Here is an 18,721-nt window from a genome sequence, read left to right as displayed (position 1 = left end):
CAAATCTCCATATTTTTAATTTTATTTTTTTCTCATGGGCTGGTCATATTCCCCAAAAAGAATTCCTCTAATATTTGATCTTAGAGAGAGAATTCTAATAGCATTCTGCAAGCCAATAAGAAAGGAGACTTGAGAGTCCTCGCTATCTGGCATGTGCTTTTAATCAATAAATAAAGCACCTTACTCTTAGTCTCTGCTGTTCTCAGACCCTAGAGAATCTTTGCTTCGAGACTGCAAAGAGTAAACTTCCCACCTTTTCCTAGTTAGTTCTGTGTTAGGGAGAATTCTTCAAGTGAGAGATCAGAAAGAAAATCTGGGGATCCAACTGCTTCTTATACTTCACACTGACAGGCAATTAATCTTCTTATATTTCACACTGTCAGTCAACTAATGCTTTTATCCCTCCTTCCTTCTCTGTCATTTACACACACACACACACACACATGCACACAACCCTTCAAAGGCATCTGGCATTTACAATTATGAAGCTTTTAGGGGATTCTGCAGTGCAAATTGATTTTCCTTTTCCTGGCTTCCACACAACAGCCAGATTTTTTTTTTTTTTTTCCTTCTGCTAAGCTCTTACCACTTGGCCATCCACTTTTGATCACACAAAATTAAGTTGACATCCCTCATCTGTTCTAGTTCTACCTTGCTCTAAAGGGGATTCTGACTTCATTTCTTGACTGCCATGTTAATGGTGGATTGGGAGGGTCTAAATTTAAAAGCTTAAATTAGAGAAACATTGTTTGATGTTACAAGTTATCGCAATAATTAACCTAGGACATACTTAATTAAGGACACAGGATGTTTTTTATTCCTGAATCAGTTAGGGACATTAGATGCTGTTCATTCATTTATCTGTTATGTACTTATTTTACTATGTGCCCTTCCCTGAGCTCAGTTGTAGTTGTAAAATAGTGAGCATTAAACAAAAAAAAAGAACTGTCTTCTCATGAACTTACATTCCAATAGGGGATACAAACACTGAGTAAGTGAAACAAATAAGAAATGATTGTTTCAATTAAGGATAAGTGTTGAGAAGATGGCTAAATAAGATAATGTGATAGTGACCAAGGGGTGGCTGTAGTAGGTATATCACTGGAAAGGACTTTCTGATGTTCCTGATGAGAATATGTTCATGACAAGGTTCTGACCACATGAAAGGACAGGGTAAACAGCAGAGGAGTCCAGAAGTGAGAATGGGCGTGCCAGTTTGGAGAAAGGTGAAGAAGAAGTGGCTGAAAGAAGTATGAGATGAGGTGTGAGTTGGAGGAAGGGAGCCATATCATGTAAGCTCTGTAGACCACAGGGTGGGATCTCTATTTTATTCTATGTTCCTTTCGAGGATAGAGCAAAAGAATGAAACTCATTCATTCAGCCAGTATTCTATGAGCTCCTACTGTGTGTGACATAGTGCTCGAAGTACTAGTAAGAGTACACCTCAAGAGGCAAGGCATGCTTCTGCTCCATTTTGTGTCTGCTGTCTACTGTCAAGTCACCTAGGGTTACTTGGTCTAGAAGAGCCTCAGCTGAAGTGGCTCATCTCTGCTCCATATAAGGAGCACGTAGCCTGAGTTTATTCACAGGGCGGCTGGGCAAGATTCTAAGAGAGCAAGCAGAAGAAACACTCCAACAGCATAGACTCAGAACTGGTTCCACAACCATTTTGCCACTGTCTGCTGGTCAAAGCCAGCCCTGATTCAAAGAGAGAGGGAAACAGACATTACTTCTTCGTGGAAAGATAAACAAAGTCACATTGTAAAGTTATGGGATACTGAAAGGAGTAAAAGATTCTGACTGCATTCCTTAATCCATATTTGTTATTTAATTATTTTGTTTTGTTTGCTTGCTTGTTTTATTACATAGGATGGGTGCCCCAGTGCTACATGGGGTAAACTAAAGGATGTAAGTTTTTGATTTGGGGAGAAAGTCTATCTAGGATTAATGAATTCTGATTGTAACAAATCAGCCCACAGTATTTGGCAAGGTCTTCCTGTTTTTTAGAGACCAGAGTTCAGCAGATTACTGCCTATATCTTTCCACAGTAAATTGTACTACTCATATATATGGCTTCATAGTAATGTTTTGAGGAGCAGGCTTAGTTGATAACTTGACTGTAAATTAGGGGACAGACAGGGTTTGCATTATACTAGCACAAGGATGTTCCTAAAGCTGCAGTCATAAAACTAAGAAAAGATCCTCTCATATATTAAGTTGCCAAATGAATTTTTGTCAGCCTTCTAGCCCAGTTTCAAGGAGGGAGCAAAAGAAATGATGTTTCTGACGACTCTTTCTATAGCATCATAAGCATGGGCATTCTAAATAAAATAGATATTTGAATATTTACAAGTTGGGCAGGTAGACAAAAACAGAAAAATTACCAAAAAAAGTCTTGACTGTATCCTTGTTATCAAGGGGCATCAAACAGCTGCAGTGATGATAAAGCTAAGTTTATTGCAGTTGAATTCATAGACAAATATATTATAGATCTCTGCACAGAGGGCTTGTGACTCTTTACCAGTAGCCTCCTAACACATAGAAATGTAGAAATCTGCATTGCCCCAAATAGTAGCCATTAGCCAGATGCAGCTACTTAAATAATAAAATTAAGTATTAGTACCTCAGTCACATTAGCCACATTTCCAGTGTTTAGTATTTTAAAGTTGACGATGCTCCTACCACCCCTTTGGTAAACATACATTCAATTCAATTCCATTGCAAATCTCAATGAGTGTTTTTATATGTGTTTACTTGAATAAATTTTGATAATGGAACATACATACCGTATAACCACTACGCCAAACAAGATACAACATATGTCCATTATGGCATCGAGTTCCCTTATGGCCAGTGGAGCATTGGAGTCAGCTAGTACTGGCTTATCAGAACCAATTGTTAACATTGCAGAAATTTTGCAAACATGTTGTTAAACAAGGCTAACGTTAAAAATTAAATTTATAAACTTATAATTAAATAAATCATATATTTTAAAGGGAATAGTCTAAACATGGATTTCTCATTATTTTACTACATTTTACCATTATCTATGGTGTTGAGATGATTTATATCTATTCTATCTGTATGCAAGATGTATACATAATGTGCCACTGTGCATCTCAACTTCACACACCCAGTGATACCACATTTGTGGCTTGAAATTAGTGCTGAACCTGATGAGGTTTTAGCTTAATGAATATATTTTACAAAATGGTGGAGTAGTTTACAGGAGATCACCTATCAGGTTGAATAACAATAAATTTATTGGAAAAAGAGTTAGCAGATAGGAATGAAACTCTATTTGTCTAATCATGGTTGGATTGCAACCATAGGTTACCAACAGATACAAGAGTTCAGCAAACAGCAAAAGCATTTGGCAGCCTTTATAAAATGTATGATAAAGATCATTGTAGATTTCATTATGTGTAAATGTTGTTACACATTTTTATATCAGTAAAATTTATAATAAACTTATATATACATACACATGTGTACATATTTAGAAAGTTAAACATTTGCCAGCATACCACTGCTTATGTCTCTTTCCTGTATTTGCCAGTCCAACTCTAGAGACAACCATATTCTGAACATTCCAAATTCTATCATCATAAATTAATTTAAGTGTTCTTGGGCATACATTATGCAGTGTGTGTATGTACATGCGTGTGTATCGATCTGTCTGTATGTAATCTGTCTATCTTTGACTGTGTCTGGTTTCTTTCACTCAATATTTTAAAAATCCATTCATCCTATCGTGAGTATTTGAGATTTGTTTCTTTCCATTGCTGAAAAGTACCACATCATATGAATGTTATCTCCTGTTGATGGGCATTTAAATGTTTTCCAGTTTTTAGCTATTATGTATGAGGCTGCTGCTACATATATTCTGTACATACCAGATGGGATTTCTTTTATAATTGACAAATTAATACTAAATTTTAGCTAGAAAAGTAAAACTCAGTAAGGAAAATGCAAAAAAAAAACCAGCAACAAAAAACACTTAAGAGAAAACGCTTCCCTACTGAGATATAAAAATCTGTACCTATTTTAACAACAATAACAAAAAGTCAAATATATATAAAAGCTTTTCATATCCATAGGAAAAATGTATATAATTCAGTAGATAATGTTAGTGATGAGGATTTTTAGGCTGGTTACTTTTAAAACTACAGATAAGAAGCAGGCTCCGAGGAGTGGAATTTGCTTGCCCTTTGATCAGAGACAGTTGCATTTGTGAAGGAAATCTCCATGCCTCCCTCTCTGCGCCAGGAGGAAGGGGGGATGGCCTTATCTCTGGAAACTCTTAATGGGGAAGGCAAGAACTTAAGTTGTTTACTGTCTGGCAACCTCATGTAACTGACCCCCCACCCCAAAATCCTCCTTTGTCTTTAGTTGAAGATAATATTTGAGCGGTGACTTCTGCCATTTACTCAATCCGGTTTGATTCTTATCTAAAAGTTGTGGGACCGCCCAATGGCCAGACCCTACCGGCACTGGTACCATTTTAACTTTTTTTCCTTTGTCTTGTAAAGAGGTGACTCACATACCCATGCCTTAAATTTAGCCCTAACCCTCAACTCAGGGCAGCAGCAGGAGCTCTGACTGCCCGTGGGTCCTGTCCCCACACCAGCTCTGCCTGCCCATGGGTCCTGTCCCCATGCCAGCGGGGGCAGCAGAAGCGGTGGCAGCAGAAGCTCTGACTGCCCATGGGTCCTGTCCCCATGCTATTCTATACTATTCTCTAAATAAAAGAGCACTACTGCCAGATCTTGAGAGTCTAAGAAATCTTTCTTTTGACTCCTCAGCTCACCGACCCCGCATCATTTCGACAACTGGCTTTTTTTTCAATAACAGGATTCAGTTAGACCCTTATCTCATGCCATAAAAATAAATTCCATAAAACAAAAATGTTTTTTAAAACAAAAAGAGAGAGGGGCCAGCTGGGTGACATAGTGGTTAAGTTAGTGGGGTCCGCTTTAGCAGCCCAGGTTTTGCAGGTTTGGATCCCAGGCATGGACCTAGCATGGCTCATCAAGCCAGGCTGTGGCGGAATCTCATATACAAAATAGAGGAAGATTGGCACAGATGTTAGCTCAGGGCTAATCTTCCTTGGCAAAAAGAGGAAGATTGGCAATGGATATTAGTTTAGGGCCAGTCTTCATCACGGAAAAAAAAAAAAAAAAACCAGAGAGAAAGACATGTATTGAAATTAAGAGGAGAAAATGTATAATGATACTCTCATTATCTCTTTTGGTTCACATCGGGGAAGTTCGTTGGTACAACTCCTTCATGTATGAAACTGAACATGGTTGGTTGCACATATCATGTTTGGCACCATTGCTGTAAGTCACCAGTAGGGGGATCAATATGCTTGAGACCGAGAGATTTTACAAGGCACAGGACTGTCAGTGTTAAACTGGAAATGTTGCAGGCTAGCTATCTAAGAAAAGAGAAAGAAAAAATAATAACCTGTGGTTTTATTTCTGATACATAATGTAGCAAAGGATTGAATTGGCAGTACTCGTGTTGTCTATCATAGCAGGCCTCTAAAGATATTGGACAGTTTAAAGGTAGAAAATTGTTTGATGCATCAGAATAACTGCCTTGTAATTACAAATCTAAATTCTAGAAAAGTCGTGTGTGTGTGTGTGTGTGTGTAAGATATCGGGATTGCTGGGCTGAACACTCTGAGAGACATTTGCAATGTTATTCTGAAGAAAAATTAGTTCCTCAGCTCCTTGTTTTTTCTCACTACATATTCATGTTAGCTGGAAACTGAGGCCTTGGTTACTAATTCTAGTCCTTTAAAATAAATATTAACTTGGGGCTGGCCCCGTGGCCGAGTGGTTAAGTTCGCGCGCTCCACTGCAGGCGGCCCAGTGTTTCGTTGGTTCGAATCCTGGGCGCGGACATGGCACTGCTCATCAAACCACGCTGAGGCAGCGTCCCACATGCCACAACTAGAAGGATCCACAACGAAGAATATACAACTATGTACCAGGGGGGCTTTGGGGAGAAAAAGGAAAAATAAAATCTTAAAAAAAAAAAAAAAAGAAAAGGAAACAATTTAAAAAAAATAAATATTAACTTAACATAATTTTTTCAAAATTTTGCTGTAAATTTTTCTTAAACTTTTTGTTACATTCCTGTTTATCTTCACCAGATTTGAAAATAAAAATGTAGGATTTAAATTTAAATATCTATGAAATTTCATATTCTTATGAAGTCTCTGATATTTTGAAAGAATATATTAATCTAAAGTTTTGCCATAGGAAATATTTCAAGAGCATCACATAAGAAAAAGCAATAAATCATGAGCCTTACATACATATACCTGACAGTAAATGAAAAGGTAGTATCATTAATATTATAATGATTTAATGATGCAGTGGAACTATTAACAATAGTGTGATTATATAATTTCCCATGCAGCCAGGAACCATTTTGAGAAGAAAGCACTATTATTAAAAGTGGAAAGGAAAGAAGACCCTATCAGTAATTTTGCTAGAAAAAAGGAAGCTTACATTATGACTGCCCTGAGCAAACCAGGGTGCATAACCACACTAGAAATAGAGGAGATATTACTTCTTTATGGTCTGCTAATCATGAGAAGATTTTATTTGGGAATTTGGGGATATATCTGACTGGTAAACCATATTGGGGTTAATTAGAGGTGACTTTCTCCCAAAGTGGATTTTGATCTAAGCTCTTTCAATATTTCTATCAGAATGGGGTAGTAATAATAGGGATTATGAAATCGAAGTCACACGATGGGTTATGAGGAAATGTTGCTGGCTGGAATCTTACTCTCCTGAATAATACTCAATTTCTAAGATATAAATCGAGGAAATAAACAAAATATAGACTTCAGCTAACTGTCTTTTACATAAGAAACATCCAAAATGGCTTACACAAGAAGTAGAGGATACCTGTACTTGAAAGTTCTAAGCGTAGATCAGGATTTCCATGCAGGCAGAAATGGGGTCAAATGAGGTCACAAAGATTCATCTTGTTTCCCTTCTTTTGAGTTAGTTTTATTTTCAGAAGCTAAGCAAGGTGCCCAAAGTTTTCCACATTTTACAGTCTAAATCCATTAGGAAAAGCAAATATGCCATTCAACAAAGACTTGATTTTCCCAGATTCTTTTGAACTTGCCTTGGTTGGCCTACCAATCATGAAGACTGAGTCAATGAAGTATGTGATTGGCATAACTATGGATGGAATGCTCCACACACACTGCCTTCACTGAAATCAGCTTATACAAGGCTGCTTAGATCTAGATTCAGGGACGAATGCTCTCCAAACCAAAATCAGGGTCTGTTCCAGAAATAGAGCCAATGGCCAAAAATAACAATATGCACTACCATTAGCTTCTCTCCTCTCAATTTCCATTTCTTCTCCTCATTCACATCACCATTCTCTACACTATTTTCACTTGCTTCCTATTATTGTGCTAACTCCCTGCTATGGCATTTGATGTATGATTTATTCCATAGATTGCAACAGGGAGAAAATGTGGAGAATAGGAGTGGCATCTGGAGTTCAACAAGATTGTACTGGAAACACAAACCATCTTACTAGCTATGTGACCAGGAACGATAAATTTCATCTCTCTGGGCCTGCATTTTTTCATCTGCAAAACAGAAACACTCAGGGCTATTTTAAAAAGTAATTGTGAGCACTAGAAATAATAAATACAAGTAAGGAAGCTTGGTGTCCTAAACGACTAAATGGCTAAGAAGGTGATAGGAGGGCTCTTCCTAAAGAGGGAGCAATGGTCTTTCATACAGGATTTTAAGACACTGTATCGATTATGGCAGAAAGCATTTTTAAAAATCTGTACATTTTGCCCTTGTGACATGCTTAAAAGTAAGACTCTTATGATAACAAAAAAATGCTGTTAAGAAAGAAAAAGAATCTCATCCTAAAATAAGAATTTTCCTTTTTAATTTTTTTACAACAGCTCAGCCCTTGATTAAAACATGAAAATCTCATTTGATTACTTAAGTGTTTGTGTACAAGAAGGGCAATAGCAGTGCTACAGATAGTAACTTGCTTGTTTTTTTCTTTTGTGTCATTTAATAGAATTCTCAGGCAATCCACTTTGGAAAATGTTCATTTATTTCTGTTGCTTATTAACTAACAAGAGTTTATAAAATTTTCCAATTATTATTCAGTATTATCAATATAATGCACCTCGATCAATGCTAGCTTTTTTGGAGTTTACTTAAAAAGTGCATGAATGGTGGGCAGATCAGACACTTGGGTTGACCTCTATTTCCTGTGTTTCACTTGGCTAAGAATAACTAAAGATTTCATTTTTAAAGCCTTGAACTGTAAACATAAAAACCAAAACCTCTGAACAAACAAATGCAAATATCTTTAGAGCATTGTGAATTGATACGACCAAACAATATGCACACAGCAACAGAGAAGACTTTAAGAGTTTTTAGAATTGCGAAAATACAAATATTTTCTTTTTTCAAATTTAAAATTGAAATGTATTTTGTAAAAGTGTTTTTCTGTATATGTTGATATGAAGTCAGTGGATAAAAGGACAAGTAATTGTTAGAAAATTGTCCCCCAAATTCCTCAGGTTGACCAAATGCTTGGCTTTAGCCTCAATTTACAGTGTCAGATTTATCACACATGCTTTCTTCTTAGTTACCAATGTGTGTCAAGCTGACTACTTATCTGGTTTGCTGATGAACGCACCCCATTAAATGAGAGGAATGTATAAGGAAGAAAGAGAATTTGGGTCTAAAACATCTAGCCATCTCCTGATTGCTTAGGTAAAGATCTTTTGTCTTTCCTGTTCTAGCAATATTTTTAATTTCAATAGTTAAATCCTTATTTCACAGAATAATTGATAACTTTATGTGCATCACTATGCAAAAAGTTAATTTCCCAAATTAAATTTTCTAAGCGTACCGAAATTCATGACAATGGCAAAGTACAAACTTTTAGCTAAGTTCTTTGTCTTTCCTGTGTGCCTAAGTCTCACATAGCAATGTCTGAGAAATCTATGTCTCGTAGTTTATTTTCCCTCAGACTTGTAACATGATGGTGGATGAGGACACACACGCAAAATATGGGATTTGTATCTAAAGGAAGGGTAGGATAGAGTTAGGCTACATATTATTATGGCCTTCAGACTTAATGGACATTTTCTGTTTCTCCATCTAGCAAAGCTTGGCTACAACTACAATTGCTAAACTTATCCTGCTGAAACAGACTCTCTCTGTAAGTTCTAGAAAGCACAGAAACGGTAAACAGGGGGTCTTATGTCTACATTCAGTTTGGTGTTAGGGCATGTGACTTTCAAGATATATGAAAAGAATCATATAAAGCAGAATGGAAACAAGATGTGTAATATAAATGAACATTTATTGAGTACCTATTATATGCAACTGACTTTTACATCTACTGCCTTATTACTTTTTCCCAAGTGCTAAACATTACCTTCTTTTATATATAAAGAAAAATAAGCACATGGAAATTAAGTAATTTGCCCTAGATAATACAGATAATAAGTAGCAGATATGGAATTGGAATCTACCTCATGCCAGAGTCTGTGCTCTTAACAGCTCTATTCAACACCATCACCCCTCCCATAAATCTGGTGTCAAGCACTAAATTATACGGCTTCATGTTGTATTATAATATCTCAGCAAGTTACTTCCGAACTCCTGGATGTCTCTGAGACCAAGAAAATCAACTGGAACTATAACACAAAAGAGAAGTGCTGCCATAGTCACAGACAGCTGAAAGGAATTTGAGGAAGAAAATAAGAACAGATGCTCACACATAACATGATGTTTATAAAATTGCTAACTGAATTAGGTACTAAGGACAATTTTCTTACCATGGAAGTCCTAGCTAAGAGTTGATCAATACCAGTTGCCTAACTGACATACAGCATCTATCAATTTGCAATAATGAGACAAAAAATATGTGATGCTAAATTTCCTTTTCTCCTCTACCTAACATAGTCTTGAATTTTATCCATGTAACCCGTGCTGTGTCTATTAAGTACAAATTGCTTAGTGCAAAACTAACAAGAAGGAAAGTGAACAATGTACTCAAAGTAAGTGATTTAAGAATTGTCTTTCATTTTGATAGTGCTAAGGTAAGTGGGTTCACCTATGTGCTCACATGCAGAGAACTGCCCGCTGCACATTTGCATGACCACCCGCTAGTGGTAGTTACATACAGCCTGAGGAAACAGCAAAATTATCATTTGAATTCAGTTAAGCCTAAAGAATTTGGTATTAACAAGAAAGTTGTATCTCTCCTTTTCTTTAATTTTCAAAGTCAACAAATTTTCAAATTTTTAATGTTTCTCTGCTTCATAATGGATTCATTGTATTTATTCTGCTTAGATGCTCAGAGCTAATGAGCCTAAGATCATGGATTTGAGCCCTTTGAGGGCCAATTAGCTTTAATATATTTCGTAATTCCAGTCTGTGGCTAAATCCTAGACAAGAATCCATAATTGTGCATTGAACTAAATAAATCTTTAATATCTCCTAAAAAAGTTCTCTCAAGTGCAAGCTTACGTGAGGGTAAGCAGAAGCAACACTAGGGCATGGAACCTCAGTGACACCCTGCCGAATTTCAGAGTGAAGAGGCCTGAGAGTTTTATTAGAATGCTTTGCTATTGAAATGTGAGGACAAGTCTGATGTTTGAGTCCGTACTACAGAGTAGTTAAGGCGTGCACAGCTTCTAAATCAGAGAATAAGGAGGGAGTGGGGAAGACAGCTGTGGTCAATAAAGGCAAGAAAGGAGAAACAAACAGGCATAGGAAAAACAGGACAATTAAAAGGCACTAAATAAAATAATATGAATAAATACAAACGTATAGATACATTACTGTAATTACTGTATAGTCACTTAACTCATCAGTTAAAAGATAAAAATTATCAGACTTGATTTAAGGCAAACCCAGCTATGCTATTTGCAAAATACATCCTTAAAACATAAGGATATATAAAATTTGAAAGTAAGTGAATAAAAAATATATGCCCACAAAAAAATAAAAACAAAAATGGTATTTCTATATAAATACCCACACAATATTGAATTTAAGGAATTAACATTCAAGGGACAAAATGATCATCTATGTTGATAAAAGTTTTAATCTTACCAGGAGGATAAAAACATTCTAAACTCGTATGGGTCTAAATACATTGTTTTTACCACATTTAAAACCAACAGAGCTGCAAAGAGGAGAAATACCACTATTATAGAAGTTTTTGTCATGCCTCTCTCAGTAGTTGATAGAACAAAATGACCAAATAAGTATAAACAAACAGACAATAAGGTTGTATAAGATTTAGATTTGAACAAAACAATTGACAATCTTTATCTATTCAAAATATTTAAATTCCTCCATCTAACAACTGGAAAATATGTGTTTGTTTTTCAAGCACACTTTGACAAAAATTTACAACATATAAAACCATAAAACTAGCTTCAACAAATTTTAAAAAATCGATATCATAGGGAATACGTTCTTTGAACACAATGTTATTAAGCTAGAAATCAATAACAACATAACTTACAAAAATTCATATATTTGAGAATAAACTTCTAAATAAGTTTGAATCAAAGAAGAGCTCATAATAGAAAGTAAATAGTACTTAAAATTGAAACAATGAGAGCACCAGATATCAAAATGCTTGCAATATACCTAAAATGGTACTTACAAGTCAATTTAACATTTATATTGAAAAGAAAATAATGCTGAAAATTAACAAGTAAATCGTCAGCTAATAAAAATATAAAGGAAACAACAATATAAGCTGAAAAAAATTAAAAGGAAGAAAATAATAGTTAAGATACAAGTTAATAAAACAGAACATATACAATAAAGAAGTTCAACAAAGCTAAAGGTTTTTTTTTTTTTCATTTAAGTATGCTTTTTGATGAGGAAGATTGTTCCTGAGCTAACAGCTTCTGCCAATCTTCCTCTTTTTTTCTCCCCAAAGCCCCAGTCCATAGTTGTATATCCTACTTGTAAGTCCTTCCAGTTCTTCTTGGTGGGAATCTGCCACAGCATGGCTTCATAACTGGTGTGTAGGTCTGCGCCCAGGAACCAACCTGTTGAACTTGGGCTGCTGAAGCAGAGCACACGAACTTAACCACTGCACCACCAGGTCAGCCCCTAAAAGTTTTTATGTTGCAAAGAGTAAGAAGAATACTACACTTTTTGCAAAATTGACCATGGGTAAAAGAAAGACTGAAGATATAAACAATATTAGGAATGGAAAGGGGGAACTTAATATAGATCCATATTTAGATTTAAATTTAGATTTAAACATATTTAGATTAAAAAATATTTTGAAATACCGTAAAAATAAATTCACGTCAAAAAATTCAAACATTGAATAATGGACAAATTCTTATGAAATTTAATTTATAAAAACTAACTCAAGATTATATAGACAATCTGAAAGCTTCTATAAACATTATCAAAATTGAATTGGTGATTTAAAATCTTGAGTTAGAACTACATCACAATAACAATTTTAATGGAATGTTCTACCTAACATTCAGGGAACAAGTAATACTTATCTGATCAAGGAAAACATTCTGCAAACTACAAAAAAAAGAAGGATTCTTCCAGTAGTTCTATGAAGCCTTCTGTATACAGAGTCCTTAACCTGCTTAGATTATGCTCAACGGTGATGTCCTGGGTGCTTGGTTTTGGTATTGAACAAGTTTTGTCAGCAATTTCCTCTATCAAGAATATTGCATGGTATTCTTCTTACCCACGGGTGACATGAGCTGACATCTATTTGAGATAGCTATTGCTTCACAGCAGCAGAGATAACTTTGAGAACGAATTATGCATGGTTATGAATTACCACGGCAAAACAACAACCATCACCCTCTCGATTGATTCACTCATTCAGCTCTCCATCTATCTCCTGGTGTGTGTGTTTGTGTGTCTGTGTGTGTACATATACACATATGTCTATCCAACTGCTTTCTCACAATTCAGAAGGAGGCTAAATTCCTCACACACAGGGACATCCCTAACTTCCTCTCAAACTATCATTCCTGGCTGACATGTCCACGTGTTCTCCTTGGTTAGTTCCCATAGTTGAGTAGTTAGAATATCACTCCTGATGATAAGCATCTCTTTCTATAAATGAACTAATTTTGGTTCTAAATTTACACCTTACCTAGGTTTTCCTTATGGGTTAACTTGTAGTTACCTTCTTTGTTCCTCTGAAGCCACTTTGATACATTTAGTGGAGGCTCACTCAACAGACTTCTTGGTTTATAATTTTAAGTTTAAGATGTTAATATTTGGTCTGTGAGAGGAATCCAGTTTCATTCAGTGGTATTCAGAAATATTTATCATCCTTTGCAAATATATTAAAAAGCCGTTCATTCAGAAGCAATACTTGCATAGAAAGAGAGAGAGGAAAAGTAATCAATGTTGAGCTGTTAGCTAAGCACTTACACTAGATTGCTAGCCATGTGTGAATTTCTTTTTCCTTAAATGTTCATAGTTTCCAAACGAATTATTCACTTCAAAAGGTTTCTTTTGAATGTGTTTTATCATTGGAAATTCAAATAATTACATTTCAATGGAAAATAATTTCCTATAGGAAAAAGCATCATGTTTTACCATTCAGTGACTAATCAATTATGCTTTGTTTACTGGCTTTTTTATAAGTTCTGTTTTTGTATTGGTGGTGGCACTCCGCTCACTTGAAATATGGCATCCTCTTTAATACCAACCTATCATCTTTTTTATATAGTTATTCACAAAGGACTTCAATTTCATCCTTCAAGTTCGCTCCCGTCTTTCCCTTCAATCCCACTCTCACTGCCACTGCCTTCATGACATCTTCATCACCTTGACCCTGCCATTTCTAAGGCTTTAGCTGTGCTGACCCTAGTCTCTATTTCATCCATTCAAGTTGTCCCGAGGAGTTTTCTTAAAAACAGTCACTTATTCTTGGGCTGGCGCGGTGGCACAACAGTTAAATTCCCATGTTCTACTTTGGTGTCCTGGGGTTCACCAGTTCAGATCCCGGGTGTGGACCTACTCACTGTTTATCAAGCCATGCTGTGGCAGCTGTCCCACAAATAAAGTAGAAGAAGATAGGCATGGGGCCAGTCTTCCTCAGCAAAAAGAGGAGGGTTGGCAGCAGATATTAGCTCAGGGCTAATTTTCTTCAAAAAAAAAGAAAAGGAAGAAACAAACAAAAACCATTCACTTATTCTTATTAGGTATCTTCTCACAAACCCAAATGCCTCCAGGAGTAGAGGTGGTCAGACTCTAAAATTTACAGTCAGTCATGCATGCGAATCATGTGAGACATACATTGAATTTACTTTTACTTTTTCTCCCATGTTTCCCCCATGCTTTCACCAGGCCATTTTCCTCTCACTTCTGAGATTATGTGGTGGTCATTCCTACCTTCTGTCTGTGCTTTTCTATTTTGCCTATCCTTCAAGTAATGTTTCAAATATTGTGTTTCCTTAAAATATCCTCAAATATTTCAGTGATTTTTAAAACAATGTTAATATATTTTATGTATCTCTGCTTGTATTTATATCATGTTTTCTGTGATTACATATTTCATAAGTGCCTTAACTTACCTTCTAGATAGTAAGTTTCTTGATGTTGGGTTTAACTTTCTTTTAGTCATATCTCCATGACTTTATTCAATATAGGGTATTTGGCATCATTTCCTGTTATCTACAAAGCTTTAGTTAAATTAATAATTACCTTCATGTCCTTCAATTGAATAATTTTTTTCCAGATATCATTTTCCTTGTCTTCTCCATGACTTTTTGAAAAGTTCTTCCCAAAGCTTCTCTTCTTTGGTTTTTGATTGCTTTTGTGGTTCTTCTCATGCTTCTTAGGCCATTCTTTCTCAGTCTCTTGCATACTCATTTCCTCATCCTTCCTATTACAGTTAGATTTCTTCAAGGCTTAGTTCTAGACCAAAACTTTCCTTAAATCTCCTTATTTGCTAGGCTATCTTATCCTTGATTCTAATACCAATTACACGTGAATAACTCACAAATATAAATCTTTAGCCTAGACACCTCTTCTGTGAATATTATGCTTATATACAAATACTAAATTGACACTTTCAGTAATAAATAACAAACACTCAAACTCATATAATTAAGAAAACAATCCATAATCTCCAGCATGGCCACTCTCAACTCTAAATCCCACTAATCTGGTTCTTCTCCATTGTTTCTTATATCAGTGAACAGAATGATTTATTCATCCCTTGCACCAGGCAAAAACTCAGGAGTGTTCCTTGGTTCTCATTACCTCTTTCATTCCCATATGTTCAACCCAACACAAACTGTAGTGATCTTTAACTGCTACATTTGTTTAATTTGCCCACTTATTGCCGTTTTCTCACCCATCACGTTGATTCTTGCTCATATTATCCCTCACCTTGATCAGTGCAACAGCCTTCATATTTATCTCTCTGTATCTGCCCTTGAACCCTTACTATCCATTCCTCACACAGATGTCAAAATGATGAATTCAAAAACACATCTCAAGTCATGCCCCTGTTTAAAATCATTCAATATCTTTTCACTGCTCTTAGAACAAAGACAAAATTCTTAAGACTCTGATCATCTCACTTCAAGCTACCTTTCCAGCTGTCACAGTCATTTTTCTACCCTCTTTCTGATTCCTTCAGCCTCAACTGACTTGATTCAGTTCCTTGAATGAAACAAGGCCTTTGCCTATATGATTTCATCATCATTGAACACTTTTCTCACTGGACCTGTGCCTTTTTATCTTGATTTATCTTTTTATTTTGATTTACATTATTTGTTTATATCTCAGTTCAAATGTCACTTCTTCAAGGAAGCCTTCTCTGATAGCCTAGAATAGAATAGATCCTGGTCTTATAAATTTACCTGTGTCCCTATTTCTTACCTCTATAGCATTTATTACTAGTTGTGCCTTCAAAGTTAGTTCATTGTTTGATTTTGCTTACCCAACTAGATTGTATACTCCTTGACATAAAAGTCTGTCTGTTTTTTGCTTCTTTGTATTTATAATACCTAAAATAGTGCAGAACATGTAGTAAGTAGTTAATGAATATTGTTAAATAGCTAAGTCATAGAGTCCCAACAATTCATTTTGCCAAACTTCATTAAGCATCTACTACATAATCATGGAAAGCACCCCAGGGGAGTATAGGAAGGGAAATCTGAACAAGAGCAAATATATGCAAAGCAGGGGAACAAGAACATACACGATTTGTTAAAGGAATATTAGAGGTAAGGTATTGTTGACTGAGGAGCCCTATATATGTGAGAGAATATTGGGAAAAGACATTCTGATACTCCGGAATTGGGCATTACCTGGAAAGTATGGGAGAAATGTGAGGAGGTAGAGAGTAGAGACAGAAGATTACTGAAATTACTGAACTTAGAGTATGTGGGAAGAGGAGAGTACAGAGAGGTGGAAGGCAGGGCGTGCTATGGAAAGAATGAGAATTGAGTAGGAAGAGCTCGAATCTGAAGATGACATTTTAGAAGACCACACCTGTGAGGATGATAAAGTGGTAGCCAAAGGGTAATAAAGGATGAAGGAAGGAAGGGATTTTTTTTAAGCAGAAGAGATTTGTGTATCTTCAATATGTATTTATTTAATGTTCAGCAAATATTCTTCCATTTGTATTTATGAATATATCTGTAGTATTTATCCATACAGTACTTTATTCTACAAAATAATCTTCTACTTCGTATAACTATTTTTACATTTCCTCCAATAGTACAAAACAGAAGAAAATAATAAAATTATAAAATCTTCAAGCATCATTCTGTCCTTCATTACAATAGATTTGATGACTTAAGATTCATATATCTGTATATATTTGATTGGACATCTTTTCCTCTAAAAAGAAAAAATACCTTCTCACTATTTACAAGTTTCTGTATAGGAAAATTGCTCATCTATATTTAAAATGGTGCCCTTAGTGATCTAGGTAATTGGGAAGAGAAATTGCCAGTCAATCAAACAACCAATTAGAAATTGCCCTTCTGTCAAGTCTCAAATCTACTTGAGCCACAAGGAAGCTTTGTAGTCTTGACTAATTGAATAATGAAGCCAAACCTTAGCTTGCACATGTGTGGTGGTTACTAAGACCTGACAGCTAGTTGTTGAGGCAAATACTCTGAGGTGAAGGGGAGAGTTATGGTGTAACCAAAAAGCATATTACTAAATTGTATGTTTCTCAATATGGAGAATAAGCTCCCTAATAATGTGGTCTATATATGTCTTGCTCACTGTTTTATCAACAGTGACTAAGCAGTTCCAGCATGTAGTAGGTGCTAAATAATTATTTAATGAATAACAGAGGTTTTCAAAGATGTGTGTACTCCAAACTCTTGACAGCAAAGAGGCTCTGGGGGCTTATGTGATGGTTGTTACTTGCTCCTTGGGTTAAGGGACTGCAAGAGGAAATGTTATACATATTTATATAGAGAGAGATCAGATATGTAGACAACTGAACCCAACTAACTTTGCCAAGAAAGTCTATCAATTAATATAAAATCCAATTCATGAGATTTTTAAAAAGGTCAAATGGATTTAAAAATGGATCTAACTCCATTTTTAGTTTAATATCCTATTTTCCAAAGTTTCAATACGTCCATTTAGGCAGTGTATTAGTCAGGGTTCTCTAGAGAAACAGAACTAGAGAGAGAGAGAGGAGAGAAAGCTATGTGATTATGGACGCTGAGAGTTTACATAATCTGTAATCTGCAAGCTGGAGCCCCAGGAAAGCGGATGGTGTAAGTTTCAGTCAGAGTCTAATAGCACAACTGGGAGCTCTGATGTCCAAGGCAGGAGAAGATGGGTCCCAGCTCAGAGCATGAATTCATCTTTCCGCTGTCTTTTTGTTCTATTCTGTCCCTCAATGGAATGGATGACATCCACCCAATGGGGAGGGCCATCTGTTTTACTTAGTCCATCAATTCAAATGCTAATCTCATCCAGAAATGCTTTCAGACACACCCAGAAAACAGTATTTACCAGCTATCTGGGCATCCCCTAACTCAGTCAAATTGGCACATAAAATTAACTCTCACAGGCAGTAACTTCTGTTACAAATCTAATACCTCAGAAGTTTAAAGACATTGATTTTTAAAGTAATTCAATATAGGAAGATTTGATTATTTAATATGAGATATTCTAAAAATTATTTAGATGTTGATATTGCCAAATTTAATAGCAAGAGACTTCCTCACAATGAAACATTGTGGTCTGAGCTTTAAATGCATTATATTAATTACAGCATCATTTGATATTAAGTGGGGAAAAAAAGGAACAAATAGTTCATATGTAGGCTGAGCGTGCACCCACAAACCCTTTGCATGTTAGTGCAGAGCCTGCACAAAAATTGAAGCGCAGTGACTCACCAAAAGAAGCTAAGAGAGAACTACCGGCCCAGGCATATCTGGTGAAAAGCCAGCCTCCCAGATGACGGCGTTTGGCCTCAGAATCTGCCAAGAGCACCATATGTGACTTAGGGGAAAGGGGCTTGAAAAAGGAAGGAAGGTGTCATTTATCACTTTATCAAGGCAGAGCACTCTATCAAGGCACTTTATCAACTCAGCATGTGAGGTGAATACACAATTTTTTAGGCTAGCAAAATTTGGGTGGATTTTTTTTAACATTTAGGAAGATGACATCTGAAGGGAAAAATAACA

This window comes from Equus caballus, chromosome 1, assembly GCF_041296265.1.
Source record: "Equus caballus isolate H_3958 breed thoroughbred chromosome 1, TB-T2T, whole genome shotgun sequence".
Classification (NCBI taxonomy): Eukaryota; Metazoa; Chordata; class Mammalia; order Perissodactyla; family Equidae; genus Equus; species Equus caballus.
Note: the sequence above shows the minus strand (reverse complement) of the source record.